This window comes from Liolophura sinensis, chromosome 2 (assembly GCF_032854445.1).
Source record: "Liolophura sinensis isolate JHLJ2023 chromosome 2, CUHK_Ljap_v2, whole genome shotgun sequence".
NCBI classification, from domain to species: domain Eukaryota; kingdom Metazoa; phylum Mollusca; class Polyplacophora; order Chitonida; family Chitonidae; genus Liolophura; species Liolophura sinensis.
In genome coordinates, this window is record NC_088296.1 from 14,212,316 (window position 1) to 14,229,251 (window position 16,936).

The 16,936-nt window shown below is 39.6% G+C and overlaps 1 long non-coding RNA gene across 1 annotated transcript in view; it reads right to left on the reverse strand.

The window, feature by feature from the left end:
* Window positions 1-16,936, reverse strand: part of LOC135462850 (uncharacterized) — a 158,818-nt gene that overhangs the window by 109,365 nt on the left and 32,517 nt on the right. The gene's annotated exons all lie outside the window — the stretch shown is intronic.

Genomic DNA, 16,936 nt, shown 5'->3' on the forward strand with positions numbered 1-16,936 from the left:
AACTATACTCACTGTAAAACTTAAGAAACCTGGAGAAAAGGCGTTTGCTAGAAAAACCTTGTCACGCCGGTTTCTGCAGAAATGAGTGGTGACCATTTTATAACACACAGGATCTAACGAATGCCACAAAACGAGATGTGCACACGCCATATTCAGGGCCGTTCAGTGTTTTGCTACCCAAAGACGTCGGCGAACGAGGAGACCATTTTTGTCATTGTAACAATGTAGATCCAGATGAGATATACCATCTGATGAGTCTATTGTTGCCTTTAAATCCATCGAAAGCGAATATATATACTTCACTGCTTTTGCAACATATGGATTGTCTCCCACGGGACATTGGCGCCTGGAATGGGACAGGGAAAACTGAACTTACCTGAATGCGGAAACGCTACACAATTTCCGGAACATAACCATTTTCTCGCTGGGCCGTCCATAAGATCCAGTAGTGTTTTCTTTGTGATAATTGTGAGCACTGGACTTCAATCAGTTGGCTGGCCAGTTCACGATTCCTGGATTTGTGCGTGTTCGCGATTTGACAGTGACGTGACTGTCAACCAACGTTGGAAGCCATTGATGGAGCGTTCTTTGCAGTACTTTCAGTCTTATAGTTAAGTTTTTTGGTTACGTATTTAGACTACGCTTAAGGCTTAGATTGCAGTTAAAATAAAGCTGCGTGAGATGTGAAAGTGAATTCTTGACGGACAGTCATCCTCTGACCTTTTTGACATTTTGGACTTTTTTTGACAAGTTGTTTTGGGAGTATTTCGTAACGTAACTGAGGCGCTTACTGAGGCGATTTGGAATTGTTTTATATGAACGCGAGTGCACTTTGGGCACCTAAAACCAGTTTTGAGCTAACCATGTACTAATCAGTCAGTGAGTCAGACATACCTCCATCTATCCATTCTTTTTCCGATGTCTTAGTTTCACTTTCAGGTCAAGAGTATAAGTTACTATAGCAACCAGTGAACCCTTGGATAATCCACCGGAAACTCCACGCCGGAGGGACAGTTACCCCTTGTGGATGAGGACAAACCGATTGATTATCTGTTTGTAACGGGTAAATATAAAATCGGTCCGTGATCGTTCGCGCGTGTTCAGCATCAGTCATCACACTCTTATATCCCAACGAGCAACAATCCATTTGTTGCCCCACCTGTTGCAAATCTTTCCCCTCCTTGAGGCGAGCCTTATTGTCAGTTACACAAAATATCTTCTTTTTAAAGGATTAGAACCAGTCCATCAGTTTCAAAGTAGCAGTTTTGAAGTTATCTGTCTTCTGAAAGAAAACATATTCTAACAATGCTATCTTACATGTATATGATATCAAAAAGTCATTATGAAGTGAAGCTGCAAGGGTTTGTCTACATCTAGGTGAAAATGCATCTTTTACCACAATACTGGATAAACAAGAAGTTACAATTGGTGGTTAGTGGCGTGTCTTTGCTGCAGTCATATTATATGGAACAACAAAGGAAAGGTGAGTCAGTAGCAATGTGGAGTTGTAGACTAGAGAACACAATTCAATAAGCTAAGCGAAAAGCACCTCTGGGTGAGAGACAGATGCTTCGCATGCTTAGAACTAAATTTTGGATAGGTTTACAAAATGAAAGCTTAAAGACTGCTACTAGACATATATTTAATTCGGATATCTCTTATAATGAATAAATTATAAACTTGATTCTGATATTTTCTATATCATCTTATAATCTGTTACTTGAAATTCGAGCAGTGGAGAAAGAGTTGCTGGTTGTAGATCAGTAAATCGAAAAGATGTCCACCGAGCTTCAATAGTAACTATAACCGCAACGCAGTTTCGGCCGGGGTAAACGTCATTGGTTGTTGTAGATATTACTGTACACTGTGAAGTGGGAGACAGCATAACAATATCTAAATCCACAACGGCTTCGGGAAGTCATTGACAGTGCAGCAGAAAAGTATAGTCAACATACTATATATAGTATGTTGACTATACGTTTCTGCTGCACTGTCAATGTGCAGATGCCGTCTAACTTCATGTTAAAGCAATAAGATTACTTCTATTTCCGAAAAAAAACCGGTGCTGTCAGATAAACGCTTATGAAGTAAAAAATATTGACAGTTGGCATAGTGCAGAAAGAGTATGTCTTGGGCTACAATTTGGTCCAAGTTTCATGTTTGTGGCTTCTGTAGTTCTCGAGTTACAGGTCATTGAAATTACCTAAATAAGTATTAGTTTTTTGACTATATCTCAAAAATAAAAATTCAAAGACATGCAAAAAAATAAAAACAGATTAGGAATCAGGGGCGCAGAATACATCAGACTACGTTCAAAAAATTTGAATTTTCAAAACTATGTGATGTCACTTCGACCAATGGCGGGCTTCCAAAGTTTTTACCGGAAGTAACAACTTTCTGAAACTTATTGTAGCTTCTAACGATCTACCTGCAATCCTAATTTCAAAACAATCAGTTCAGTGGTTTTTGAGAAGATGTTAAAATGATTTCATATAAAATCCAATATGGTTGCGAAAGCACGAGGCGGGGAAAAATCGGAGTCCGTGGTGCACAACTTCAGACATCGGGGAATAACACTGCAAACATTTCAGGTCAATCGGTCAAGGGGTCTAGGCTGAAGGCGGTTCACAAAATCGAAATAATAATGATAATAATCCAAACAATTTCAATAGGTGTCCCACAGGACTTCCTGCGAGGACCCCTAATTAGTGGTGATGGGAACGAGGCTCAGTTATAATCGATCGAAGAACGGTTGGAGGGCCTTTAGAACAAGTCTAACGAAACTGTTCCCATGGATTTCTTGTCCCAAATACTTGAGCGCCTGGACTTAATAGAAAAACGCATGCCTGACAACACTCGTGGTGCGGTCGTGTCCGAAACCTATCTTCAACGGAGCCCAATTTAAACGAATAACTACCTCCCCCACCGGACGGATTAGGGGTCGTTCTTCAGAGTGGCAAGTCATTGGCAAGTCAAACGAATCCAGTATAATTGTTAATGGTAAACACTGTAAGGGTTTATTAGACACTGACTCAATGGTTACTACTGTTTCTTTTTTTTATATTAACCATTTGAAAGCTGTTAGGTTGGGGTCTCTTGAAAAGTTAACATTAGATATCCGTGGAGCGGGAGGAGATAGCCTTCCTTACCATAGATATATAGAAGTTTTGTTAGGAGCTCAAGGCGGAAGGAGAAGAATTGTAGCACCTGCGCTCGTGGTTCCAGATAGCAACTATAACAATCATGTTCCGATGATTGTCAGGACAAGTATCATTAAATTGTTTGTAGATAAGGTACGCAATCGTGGTGGCGGCCCACGGTGTCTCCCTGCGAAAGTTTTGGAGACTGGAGGCCTGGTAGGAATGTTCGAGCCACAAGCTGTCGAGCAGCCTGTATTCAGCCCGACCAAGAGGTGTGTGTGTGTGTGTGTGTGTGTACAGGGGCTTGTTGGGAATCCCCAAAAGGTATCTCAACCACTGAGATTACTTAGAGATTTTGACAGAAAATTATGGAAAAGTGGACTTTTTTCGCAAGACCTGTAAAAATAATGGTTCCCAAACATGCCATTGATCTTACCAGCTGTATTTTGTTTTGCAGAGGCTGAATAAAGACATCAGACATTTTGATGTGTCCTGTACATTAGGACCTGGTTCTAGCTACTGTAGCATCCTTGTAACAATCGATCATTGTACGCAATGCGCTAAAGCCATCCAGATCAAGAATCAAACAGCCAGATTAACGGCTAGAGTATTTTTCGATCATTAAATTGTACATTATGGTTTTCCTGGTCGATTCCACAGCGATCAAGGTAAGAATGTCGAGTCGGATGTAATCCCACAATTATTAACGATTGTTGGTGTGGTGAAGACCCGGATGGTTCCTTACCATCCAGAAGGTAATGGTATTTGGGAATGTTTTAATCAGACTTTGTTAAACGTTCTAGGTACCCCGATAGAAAAGCAAAAGTCTGACTGGAAGCACTATGGTTTCGTGTTTTGCACACGCATACAATGTCACCAATCGCGAGTCCTTGTTTATACTCCATATTATCTCATGTTCTGCTGACACTTTCGATTGGCGGTTGATGCGTATTTGGGTATTTACCCTAACGATTGTGAAACAATAGGCCCTAAGACAGTGTACGCTTCCGAACACAGAAAACGGTTGAAGTGTGCGTACAAATCAGCTTCCGCTGAAGCCTTACAGTCTTCAAACAGGTACAAAATGAGGTACGACTCCATGGTAGGACAGTCGACTATCCATCCGCATGATCGGGTACTTGTGAAAAATGTTGGGCTGAAATGTAAACATAAATTAGCCAGAAAGGAATCCCTGTCTACAAGGTCAGGCAGGGGAATGGTAACAAGGTGAGAACCTTGCATAGAAATATGTTCCTTCCCTTTATTTCCCTATAACAACCTCTTCCTCCCTCTACTAATCACCTTGTGTCTATAGGTCGCGTTCTCAATGACGCGTCGTCGGAGTCCATTCCTGAAAGAGAAACGGAGTCGTCCTCGGGGTCAGGTCAGTTGCCGAAGCGCACTCGTTCCACATTTCCGTTTCAGCCTCACAGGACATCACGGGAGTCTGATGGCCTTAGGCAAGCTACCCGTGTAGGACGGCAGCCATACTGGTTCAATGGAACTTAACTGAACTTAAATATCGGGAAGATATCCTGACTTTTTCCCTCATTAAGAACCTTCTGCAGCTGCTGTATTTTCTTTACCAGGAACATGGAGACCACACGTTTTTTCTTACCCACCAAACCCAAATATCATATGCAAGCTGATGACAGAAATCAGAAGGTCTTGTTTCCATATGCTGCAATGTTTCTGCATTAGCAGTTCTATTGTCAGTCATTATCTCTATATGCCTATCCTTTACACGGTTCTTAATGACTAAAGGGTTAAATGAACTGTTCACAACTCTAAATAGTTGATGTGATTCCTGACTTCAGATGGCGTCCAGAACCACCCACAGGCCAATTCTCCCATGACCCCCACCCCCCAGCCCCAGCCTGAGGCATCCCTCTTAATAACAAGGTCGGGTTATCTATGACTAATAGGGTTATAGCTTATTTCAATCTTCTGATCCACCATTCCAAATCAGTCCTTGATTTATCAGACAAAGACAACATTTATCAAATTTACCTTTGTTTAGTTTTAGAATTTTTGTGTTTGGAAATTGCACGTCATAAAACCAAGTACTCTGGCTACTTCCCTACTTAAGGGGAGACTACTCTTTAGTAACTATTCACAAGCAGCTGTTAGGCTGTTAATTTTACTTTCTTATTAAGAGAGTCCATTTAAGTTTGGCATAACTCTGTGTGAGCCATCCTTTTTTCTCAAATTTGACAGATAAACTAAACTAAGCAGTCTCCGTGTTGACGTGCCCTGAAAGAGCGAAGGCGTCAACGATCATTTTATCCAGATCATCCAGCTTTGCGTTTAAATTTCCACGTTGATCATTACGACGATATTCCGACATTTTGTCCGCAATCATAGCTATAAGCGACTTTTCAAGGGCATCTTGTGCATACTTCTGCCGGATGTCATTGGCGCATGCGGGCCTAGCTGTCTTTCGCGAGAGCTCTTCATATACAGAAAGAGAAGACAGGAGAGCACAATTTTCAGGCCTCAGGTATTCTTCCATTTTCGCAGTCAAGGTTTTGATGGAAAATTTGTTACTGGCATCTCTTTCCAATTATTTTAGCCAAATCAGAATTTTCTGGTGGGCGTGTTTTGTTTTCAGAGTTAAAGCCGCTCTCGATTTCCTCTAACATATTCCCATCATCTTCAGTTTCAACAAAACTGGACTTGCCTTTTTTGGTAACTTGCGTTTTTTTTTTTTCAATAGCATTTCTAAATCGTCAAAATCTCCGTGAGCGTGATCTGATGATTCATTAATATCAGACCTACTGCTAGGGTTACTGAAAATTTGGTGAAATTTTCTTTTTGAACCAGTAGTATAGGACCTTTTCTTAGCGTAAATTTTCCCAATCTTAAATCAAGGGTTTTGAAACATAGTTATCCACATCTGGCGCAAGGTCCCCAGCGTCTGCTATATCGACGCCATGTTTTCACATAGGCTGTCGAGTTTTTGATTTTTAGGATCCCCAACCTCTAGGCCTACATTAGTTGTGCGGTGATCTAACGAATCACCTAACACTGTATCAGCATCTACAGTGATAGACGGCCATCCATGCTGCGTAGGCCTATATTGTTCATATTTAAGTAACAAGAAAATCAGCGACGGCCAGTCGCCACTTCTCCCTGTTACTGCGGCCGTGGGTTGTATCAACCCAACTTTGTGCCCTTTAAAGCTGTTGCACTCCGGCAATCTAAGAACCGAAGGGCGTGGGTGCTACACCTAAGATAATTCTTAATAATTGGCACCCAGATGGAATATCATTAGAGCGTACACGCATTAACTCTAGTTGTAAAACTGTCTTAGTTTAAGTTTGGTATGTAAGTAATATATTAAACGGTTCGTCCAGCTCGTATATTTAGCGTATTTGTAGTGAAACGAAAGTCAGTATATAATGAAATATCCAGGGACATTATACCCGCTTTGCTGTTTCAAAAGTGAGTGAAATCCAGAACTGTAATGTAAATGAGAAGCCAGTGAGTCACTGATCGAGCACAAGAATGGAAATCTTTATTTGTATGAATTTTCAATGCATACATACAATTTCAGAAGAAAAAAAGCACTTGTATGTATTGTACATTTAAACTCACAAATTGCATCAGGTAATAACATTTAGAAGAGAACATGGACGCTTACATTACCAGAGTCTTGTTTCTTACCTGTAGATGCGAATATGAAGGCAATCTGTGCTCGATTTTATAACTGCACGTTGTAGCAACGTAGTACAACTCAGTACAAGTAAGGACAAGTCTCGACTGGTAAAAGCTACCAGGGCGTCTAACAATGCTTTGTTTACCTGACTTCCCAGTTCATCCGGGTGACCCTATGTTCGTCAAGACGTTTATAAGGCATATTAAAAGAGAAAAAGGTGTGTCTTTAAAAATGTAATAATATCCAATTAATGCAAATAATTTACAACAATCAAAAATGTATGTATTCTAAATAACAAAGCTAAAACCATAGTCTATACATATACTAAGCTATATACAATAGGTACAATGTTAATCTGGACACATATCCAAAGAACATTCTGTTCATTTGATTGGTTAGAATGCGAAACATACGAGACCCGAACATGACGGGACTCTGTGAGGACATTAATTTCAATATACCCCCAGAGTGAAAATGTAGACAAAAAGGGAGACAGCTTTGCTTGAGCAAACATAAGTTTTTGTCATTTGCTTTGATCAGGACACAGACCCCCATTACAACTTCCGTTTTTCGGGAATTTAAATCTGTGTATTTAAGGGTGCAAAGTCTTTTTTGGCTGCCAGCTTGCCATTTTCGGTGTACAGGTGAATGCTTGGTATGAAAATGCAGGACGTCTCAAAAATGCTCTTTATGCTTCGCCTCGGAAAATAGTATCGACCTCAGCCAAATATCTACATATAACTAATAATATCAGATATACAGTATTAGTCTATACGTATATTAAGACATAAAAGATATACAATATTTGTCTATACATATATTATGACACATAAGATGAACAATACTAGTTTATACATATTATAAGACACATAAGATGTACAGTATTAGAGTGTATATTAATCACTGTGCTACCTCTACGCCATGAAAACCAACCACTTTTCCATACATTGTTATTTATTGTTACTGAACAGGTCTGGTATAAAGTTTATTTTGTCAGAATTATGTACAAAACATATGAAGATGCTCACATCATTAGGGAATTCACTGTGACCCTAACACACGATAGATCCGGACAATGAAACTGCTAACACGATGCCATTTCTACAGATAATATAAAAAAATATGTTAATTAGCTCATTAATTGTACTATAAATAAAAATCCACTGAGTAACGACGTTATATGTCAAATTAAAAAACAACCCTAAGCAAATTGCCTGGTTTATATGATTGGACCACTGTTGGTCTTGACGACAAATACTGCTTGAGACAAAAAAAGCAAACCATAAATGCCGTGTACCGGAAGTTAAGACTTACTGGTAGTAAATATTCTCCAGCTGGCAGCTGTTCTACCCCATTGTTAGGTGACTACCGCATGAACTGATGAACAGAGAGAACGTTCCAAGTGTCATCGAGTTTGTCACGCAACACGTGTTCCTCCCCAAATAATACACCGCCTTGCTGTCTATTATAGGAATTTCAACGTGATTACGTGATAGACTTGTTTTCATACTCTAGATATGCGAAGTATAGAAATTACCTCGCAACGATATGAAACGACTTCATTCATAGGCAGCTTTAAAATATCTAGGTCAGCTGTTGAGTTTGCCCATAATTGGTCCTAAAATTCATAACAGGTGACAGAGATAATGACAGCATGCAATATGCAGCTTTCTATCATTTCTGCTTTACTTTTGAGGATTGGATAGATTTTAACACATTAGTCCTGGTGACCCGATACCCCGAAATCATGGTTTTGTTTTATATTGAGTTAGTCAACAAGCACCGCTACCGATATGTTAAACCCTTTCACAAGGAACTGAAAGGTGTAAACTGTTTGCATTCTTCACTTTGTGGCTTGGCTATATTCAAGGTGAAGCAGATTGGAACATGCCGGTTCTCCTCGTTGTTTTCGCCTATCTCGAAAAACGTAATGCCCTGAAAACCATCAGCACTTGCCAAGAGATAATCCACCACACTTTCCTCATTTGACTGGAAGTTTGTACATTTACCGCTATTTTCGCCCTATCGACCGTTTACTATTCTCATTTCGTTTTCTTTACAGAACTCTAAAAGTTTTCTTCCTTGTGAGTTAAGCTTAGCGTTGTCGTCTGTTCTTCTTTCGCCATTTTTTTCAGTCGATAAAGTATCAGATTCATCACTAGTCCTAGCATTTAAGTCTCCACATATGAACACCTTACCGCTCCGTCCACATTTACGCGTAACAGGCGCTAAAGTATCCTTCATGTAATCCTTCGCACGCTGGTAACTAACGTAAAACTTAGAATCTTCGTGTGGTAGGTACAATGAACAGATATACACGTCTTTATTTAAACTGAAATTTTCTTTAATAAATCTAATCCGTATTATACCAATCCCTGTGGGTGCTTCTTTGCGTATTACTATTTTCCCATTCAGAGATTTTCTATAGATTAACGACGCGCCATAGTAATAACGTGTAGCTCCATACGGTTTATACCCAGAAACATGTGCTGCCTCAAACCCCTCTAACCTGTGACTAATACATTTGTCTTCGTCTGCAATATTCCTCTCTCCCAGATTGGTTTCGGACAAAAAATTAACATCGTGGCGTTTCATCATGTCGATAAAGTCATCATCCTTTCATGTTGGTGTGAGACCATTAATGTTCCACACCATAAAACGTAACTTTCCATCGTCTGTATGATTTTTTGCACACAGATCTGTAGGATGAGGCATTTGTTCTTAGCTTTCTTTGTTATAGAATTCATTCATTTTTCGCATGACCATTTCGCTAACTCTGCAATAGGTAAAGGTGACCATTATCGGTCTTTGATCTTCGAGGTCTTCATGTCCAAGCATCTGGACATCTGTTTTAGACACGTCACTGTCAATACCCATTCCTAAACCTTTCTGGCAGTATTTTAAAAAGTGTTTCTTCTCAAAGAAATGCGTCGAATACTTCGCACTATATGTTTGAAAGATTTCGTAGAATATAAAAGTGTTTTTGTTTCTCAACTTCAAATAGCTTAACACATCGCATATCATTTTTTCAGCCCAATTGAAATATACTTCTATTTGCTCAATGTCATATTTGCCATGTATTGCCTTTTGCATTTCTTTGTGACATTGTTTCTCAAATCATTAATTTCCCTTTTTATAATGTCTTCAATGTCACGAATATCTCGGACTGGAGTGTCATCTTGTGAATATCGATGTGCCATCCTGTCCACATTTAACTAAAATAACGATCGAGTGGTAGCTAGAAACAGTAGTCGGTGAGTTGGTACATGTGCTTCCTAAAGATACAGCTTTTGATTTCACCTAAAGATCTGTCGCAGATATATTTGTTCCTCTTGAAGACCAGACACAGTTTGCTTTTTCCGATGATGCAACTCAGCTTTTTGTTTCTTTGGGAAGATTTTTTTGCTGATGTTGGTTCCTCCTGAAGATCTTGCACAACTTTAGGATCCTCCAGAAAACATAGGACAGTTTTTTGTTCCTTCTGAAGATCTGAGACAGCTTTTGGTTCCTTCTGAAGATCTGAGACAGCTTTTGGTTCTTTCTGAAGATCTGAGACAGCTTTTGGTTCGTTCTGAAGATCTGAGATAAGTTCAGGCTCCTCCAGAAGATCATCTAACACAGTATTTTCTTCCTCCTACAGGTTAGATACAGTTTTGGTTCCTTCTGAAGATCTGAGATAAGCTCAGGCTCCTCCAGAAGATCATCTAGATGCAGCTTTTGGTTCCTTCTGAAGATCTGAGACAAGTTCAGGCTCCTCCAGAAGGTCATCTAGTACAGTATTTTCTTCCTCCCACAGGTCAGATACAGCTTATAGTTCCTTCTGAAGATCTAACACAAGTTCAGGCTCCTCCAGAAGATCATCTAGATCCAGCTTTTGGTTCTTTCTGAAGATCTGAGACAGCTTTTGGTTTCTTCTGAAGATCTGAGACAGCTTTTGGTTCCTTCTGAAGGTCTGAGACAGCTTTCGGTTCCTTCTGAAGATCTGAGAAAACTTTTGTTTCCTTCTGAAGATCTGAGACAGTTTTTGGTTCCTTCTGAAGATCTAAGACAGCTTCTGGTTTCTTCTCAAGATCTGAGATAAGTTCAGGCTTCTCCCAGAAGATCATCTAGCACAGTATTTTCTTCCTCCTACAGGTCAGATGCAGCCTTTGGTTCCTCCTGAAGATCTGAAACAGCTTTTGGTTCCTTCTGAAGATCTGAGACAAGTTCAAGCTCCTCCAGAAGATCATCTAACACAGTATTTTCTTCCTCCTACAGGCCAGATACAACTTTTGGTTACTTCTGATCTGAGACAGCTTTTGGTTCCTTCTGAAGATCTGAGACAAGTTCAGGCTCCTCCAGAAGATCATCTAGCACAGTATTCTCTTCCTCCTACAGGTTAGATACAGCTTTTGGTTCCTTCTGAAGATCTGAGATAAGTTCAGGCTCCTCCAGAAGATCATCTAGATGCAGCTTTTGGTTCCTTCTGAAGATCTGAGACAATTTTAGGCTCCTCCAGAAGATCATCTAGCACAGTATTTTCTTCCTCCCACAGGTCAGATACAGCTTTTGGTTCCTTCTGAAGATCTGTGACAAGTTCAGGCTCCTCCAGAAGATCATCTAGATCCAGCTTTTGGTTCTTTCTGAAGATCTGAGACAGCTTTTGATTCTTTCTGAAGATCTGAGACAGCTTTTGGTTCCTTCTGAAGATCTGAGACAGCTTTTGGTTCCTTCTGAAGATCTGAGAAAACTTTTGTTTCCTTCTGAAGATCTGAGACAGTTTTTGGTTCATTCTGAAGATCTAAGACAGCTTCTGGTTCCTTCTCAAGATCTGAGACAAGTTCAGGCTTCTCCCAGAAGATCATCTAGCACAGTATTTTCTTCCTTCCACAGGTCAGATGCAGCCTTTGGTTCCTTCTGAAGATCTGAAACAGCTTTTGGTTCCTTCTGAAGATCTGAGACAAGTTCAAGCTCCTCCAGAAATTCATCTAACACAGTATTTTCTTCCTCCTACAGGCCAGATACAACTTTTGGTTACTTCTGATCTCAGACAGCTTTTGGTTCCTTCTGAAGATCTGAGACAGCTTTCGGTTCCTTCTGAAGATCTGAGACAAGTTCAAGCTCCTCCAGAAATTCATCTAACACAGTATTTTCTTCCTCCTACAGGCCAGATACAACTTTTGGTTACTTCTGATCTGAGACAGCTTTTGGTTCCTTCTGAAGATCTGAGACAGCTTTCGGTTCCTTCTGAAGATTAGAGACAGCTTTTGGTTCCTTCTGAAGATCTGAAACAGCTTTTAGTTCCTTCTGAAGATCTGAGACAAGTTCAGGCTCCTCCAGAAGATAATCTAACAGAGTATGTTCTTCCTCCTACAGGTCATATACAGCTTTTGGTTCCTTCTGAAGACCTGGCACAGCTTTTATTCCTCCTGAAAATCTGACAGATTCTGCACATGTTTAAGCCTAAGATATGTGCCCCTATACGCTCATGAATTTGAAATTGATGAGAAAGACTCGCTGATCACCAAGTGCGATGTTTCTATGAAAATAAAAACAGATTTTATTATTGGCTTAAGTGTTTGTCTGGCTGGATGAAATTCAAAACGCCAAGGAGTTGAGTAAATGCGAAACGAATAACCAAATAATTATTGTAACAGGTTATTATATAAGCGTTGTCTACCTCTGGGCTGGAAGGAATTTCCCTTCTAGTGGTAGAGGCGTGAATTCCAAACTAGTGATCCCTGGTTCAAATCCAGTTGGCGCGTCAACCACTAGACGAAAGGAAAATTCCCCCCCCCCCCCCCCCCCAGCATGAAGGTTGGCAGTGCTTGTATATCACCCTGTTTAATTATGGCTGATCTACAAGCCAGGCACAAGCACATTTGCCAGCCAGTTACAGACAGATAGCTAATATTATCGAGTTAGACAGATCAACCAGCGAGGTACAGGCGGATCGAAGATTCCATTTAGATATGTATTTCCCACCGAATGATTAATGCCACTTCTCCTCCATGATGATTAGCATATCGGATTGGAGACTTTAGAATCTAGGACTTTGATCAATACTAAAATGACTCATGTTATGTACTCATATTGTTAGAAAGAGCAGATTGTATAGTATCTGTCTTCCTCATATTAATATTTAATATAACATCATTTTATGGAAATTACGGGGTTTATCTTTACTCATGCATAATGCTAACCATGTTTCTGTTAGTAAATTATAGGTGGGGCGTAGTAAGAGGCGAACGCTGTACTATGCACGTCAGCCAATCAAAACGTAGGATTTTTGTAGTTCCTTGCCTTCAGGCTATGAAAAGGGCATCGATCATGGCGTCTGGCATGTCGAAGAAAAAGACAAGATCATAGGCAAAGCCATTGGCAAAGGGAAGATGAAGATCGCGACAGCCTCAAAGGATAAGTTAGATGGTATTTCAGATTCTTTCGATCCCGCGGAAGATTTTCTTGGTCTGGCGGAAGATCAGCAATATTCTGTGTGTTACGGCGGGCGGATTAAACATGATACTGAAGGGACTGGGACTATTTCTCCCGTATTAAACTTTACATGTGGATTTCGGTTAGGTAGAAATTCAGGTACACCTATCTATCGTAATATCTTTAAACTTCTGAAGACTGTTTTCTTTCTATGGCCGTGTCAACAAACGCATTTTTACGTTATTCTCCTTGAAATTTGCTCTCACAAACAGTATTGACTTTTGTGATAGAATAATTGAGGATTTTACTGTGTCTATTATCCTGTTCTTCCTGATTCACAAAGGTCGTAAGATTGGGGTTTCCTCCAAGAGTTATATTGGAACGATTCAGACTGGAACTATAATGTAATGTTATAAATCGAATAACTGCCTCAAATAGTTCCCTGGACCATCAAGAGTTAATCCATTTTTCTGTAGTGGTGTCTCCCAAAATACCCGAGGTCAGTATCGGTCCCATACGCTACCAACAGAAAAGAATTTTACATCGGAGCCGATAAAGATTAACTGGTGATAAACAGAGCAAAGATTTTATCCTCGAATCCCTAGAGATCAAAATAACGGTTTTCAAAATATGCATCTATGCAAAACAAAAGCCTAATTGGTTCTTTTTTTCAGCAAGTTCGTGATTTTTAATGTTTACAGACAGATCTACTGGTCGGCTACAAACATATTCATCAGCCTGTTGTAGAGGAGTGTGGGCCTACCAGACAGTTACGTATTGACAATGTGATACATGGCAAATCGTTCTACATCACCGGTGAAACATGACCTCTGTTATCTCAGACAGGGCTTCATTCAAACTGTTCATGTAAATGCATAAATAGTAGCAAATTGCACAACCGTACCCACACTTAACCATAACATTTAGCACAGATGTATGATAACATTAAAGCAATCCACCAGCCCGTTACAGACAAATGCCCCGGTTAGTTTCAGACCAATCTACCACATATTTACAGACAGACCCATTTGTCAGACATTTACAGACACACTACAGACTGATTTTCAAGTCAGTTATAGACCGTCCGATCTACCGGTCAGACACAAACTAATCCATAATACAATTAAACAGATATCTGTGCAAATATAACAGACATCCATAATCATACTAACCTATAAGACTTTTACAAACGCAATGGTCTAATAGTACGTTACAGACTGATTTACCAACAGGTCTTTTTTGATTTGACTATGGGTCCATCATTTACACCTCTCCTGGGAAATCGTACTGTGTTTGCCCTTCTACAACAGTCACACTGATGTCTCAGTGCATCTGAAGTAAAGAAATGCGCGTTTGATCTTCATAAACTCATTAGGGGATTTTAACGGCCATTTTCTTTTCTTATTTACTATTATCAGCAGCCGTCGAAGAATTGTATGATTTCACAAGTGATTCATTTCTTCATGATTTGAAACGGTGATACATTCCAATGTGTCAAGCCCATGTTTAGGTAAATGTCCCTGGTTTGAGTAGATAATCTGTGTGGTCATTTGCAAGCCACCTTAGAAGCTATTAAGAATTACAAAAAATTAAAATTACGTACTCTTTATTATATAATATTGCAATTTGACTAATAATTCATGCGCACAGATAAGGGTGGCGACAAAGTCAACAAATCGTACCGTACTATTGCTGGTGTACTCCTATCCGCCAGTTGCTTCACTTTGACGAGCTTAAATCTGCAGTACAACACTCGTTTGGAGGAACGTGATGATACGTTTTCCATGGCGTGCTCAGCCTGTTTGCCGAGCCAGGCTACTTCCGCTTCAGGGAAAGGGGAATTCTCTTTTTTCCGACAGACCTCGACTGTTCCCTACGAAAACAAGCTCTTTGGAAAGCCTCATATTGATTTGTCGCTACCGACGTTAATGACCTTTTCCCAGATCACTGGAGACCACTAAAATTACAAATGTGTTCGGCTGTATTTTTAATAAGGTAAACAGAATGGTGATTATGCTAGGATTTTTTTATATGTTGTTTAAAATGTGCAAGCTGAATGTGGTGGTATGGCATTCTACTATGCGAAAGTTAGGGATATATATGTTTAAGGCTGAAGATGATAAATTTACTACATAAATAGTAAGGAAAAGCAATGCGCTCGTGTAACCTATAACAGGCCTCTACGCGGAGAGGTTTGAAATGAGGTTAGACGTTATGTTTATGCAACTGTACTACATGGGTCTTGAAATAAGTCATGACGACCTGCATCAGACTGCAGCCAGTCAATACATACGATAATGAGGACTGGAGAGACCTTTGCAGGCTGCGGGACCAATCAGCAATAAATATATCATCTGTTTAAGAACGCAAATTGACTCACGGACTGCGAGTTCGGACTATAGACTTGGATGTCACGCCTGAAAAATCGTCTCTGGTTCTCTGTGTCACTGAAAATTGCTGACGGCTTCTCTCCCACATGTTACAAGACTCATTTCTTTGTTTGCATTTATTATTAATTCTCTTGACACATTCCTTTAAAAACTGCTCACCGAGGATCATAAAGCTGTCTTCAACTTAAGTCAGGCAATGTCTTCACTTCCAAACAGTTCACCGTGCTAAAATTATAATTCAGGTACACGGTTTTTACTTGTCTTCGGTTTTTGTATGCGTTTCGTATATAAGTTCTGGAGAAGATTGAGTCTAAGGAGGCTAAAAAGACTTTGTGATCCTGGGCCTAGGGCTATAGATTGTTATGGAAACGGAGCTTCCGAGTGTCGACATAGAACATCCATTCCTTTTTTCTAAGACGTCTACAAATTTAGGATTACGCTTTGTCCAGATATACCGCTAGACTTTATAATGGACATATGTGGTGCTAGATGGTGTGACCGAACACTCTGTTTTCACGCTGCCATAGCTTCTGGATTATTGTCCTAAAATGTGAAAATCTGGTGGAAATTGAAGCCTCTATTGACAAGGAATACTAACATTAATTGTTGAGTTAATACGTTATTTAAGGCCGAGAGAAAACAATACAAAATTGCTTCGTGCGTTTATATATTTATTGAATAAAATTTAAATCTTGTCAACATCAGATAGCAAATAAAAAACATACACATCCTGAAATAATCGTTACCTTTCTTTAAATCGAGTCCACCCCAGTGAATTGTCCACAATAACTAAGTCATCTCAATAATCCTTAGCTAGAGAACATAGAATTTACATCACACCAAGACCAGGCATTAATTAAATTCTTTCAGAATTCTGTAAATTTCCAAATCAGACGTGCAAAACTTGGTTGAATCATCCATAAAGCTTATATGGCCATTAAAAACAAGCCTGCTTTGCAATAACTCGAGAAACATACACTCTAGGCCAAAAACGTCATTTTTTTCGTTTAAACGGGACACTGTTTTTAATTTTCAATATGAAGATCAACGTTAAATAGAAAACCAGATATCTTTACTGGATGTTTTATGTATTTCTATCTGCAGTCAAAATTTCGTTTCGGTTGACCTTTGTCTTCTTATGTAAAACATAAACTTTACAATGTGATCGGTTTTGCCAGGTTTCACCTCGTCAGAGAGTTCAAATCTAGGTTGTTGTTTTTTCTTTGGCAACATGCTTTTTATGTGACTTAAGATATATGCTGTCTTGAATTATTTATTTAATTGGTGTTTTACGCCTTACTCAAGAATATTCACTTATTCGACGGCGGCCAGCA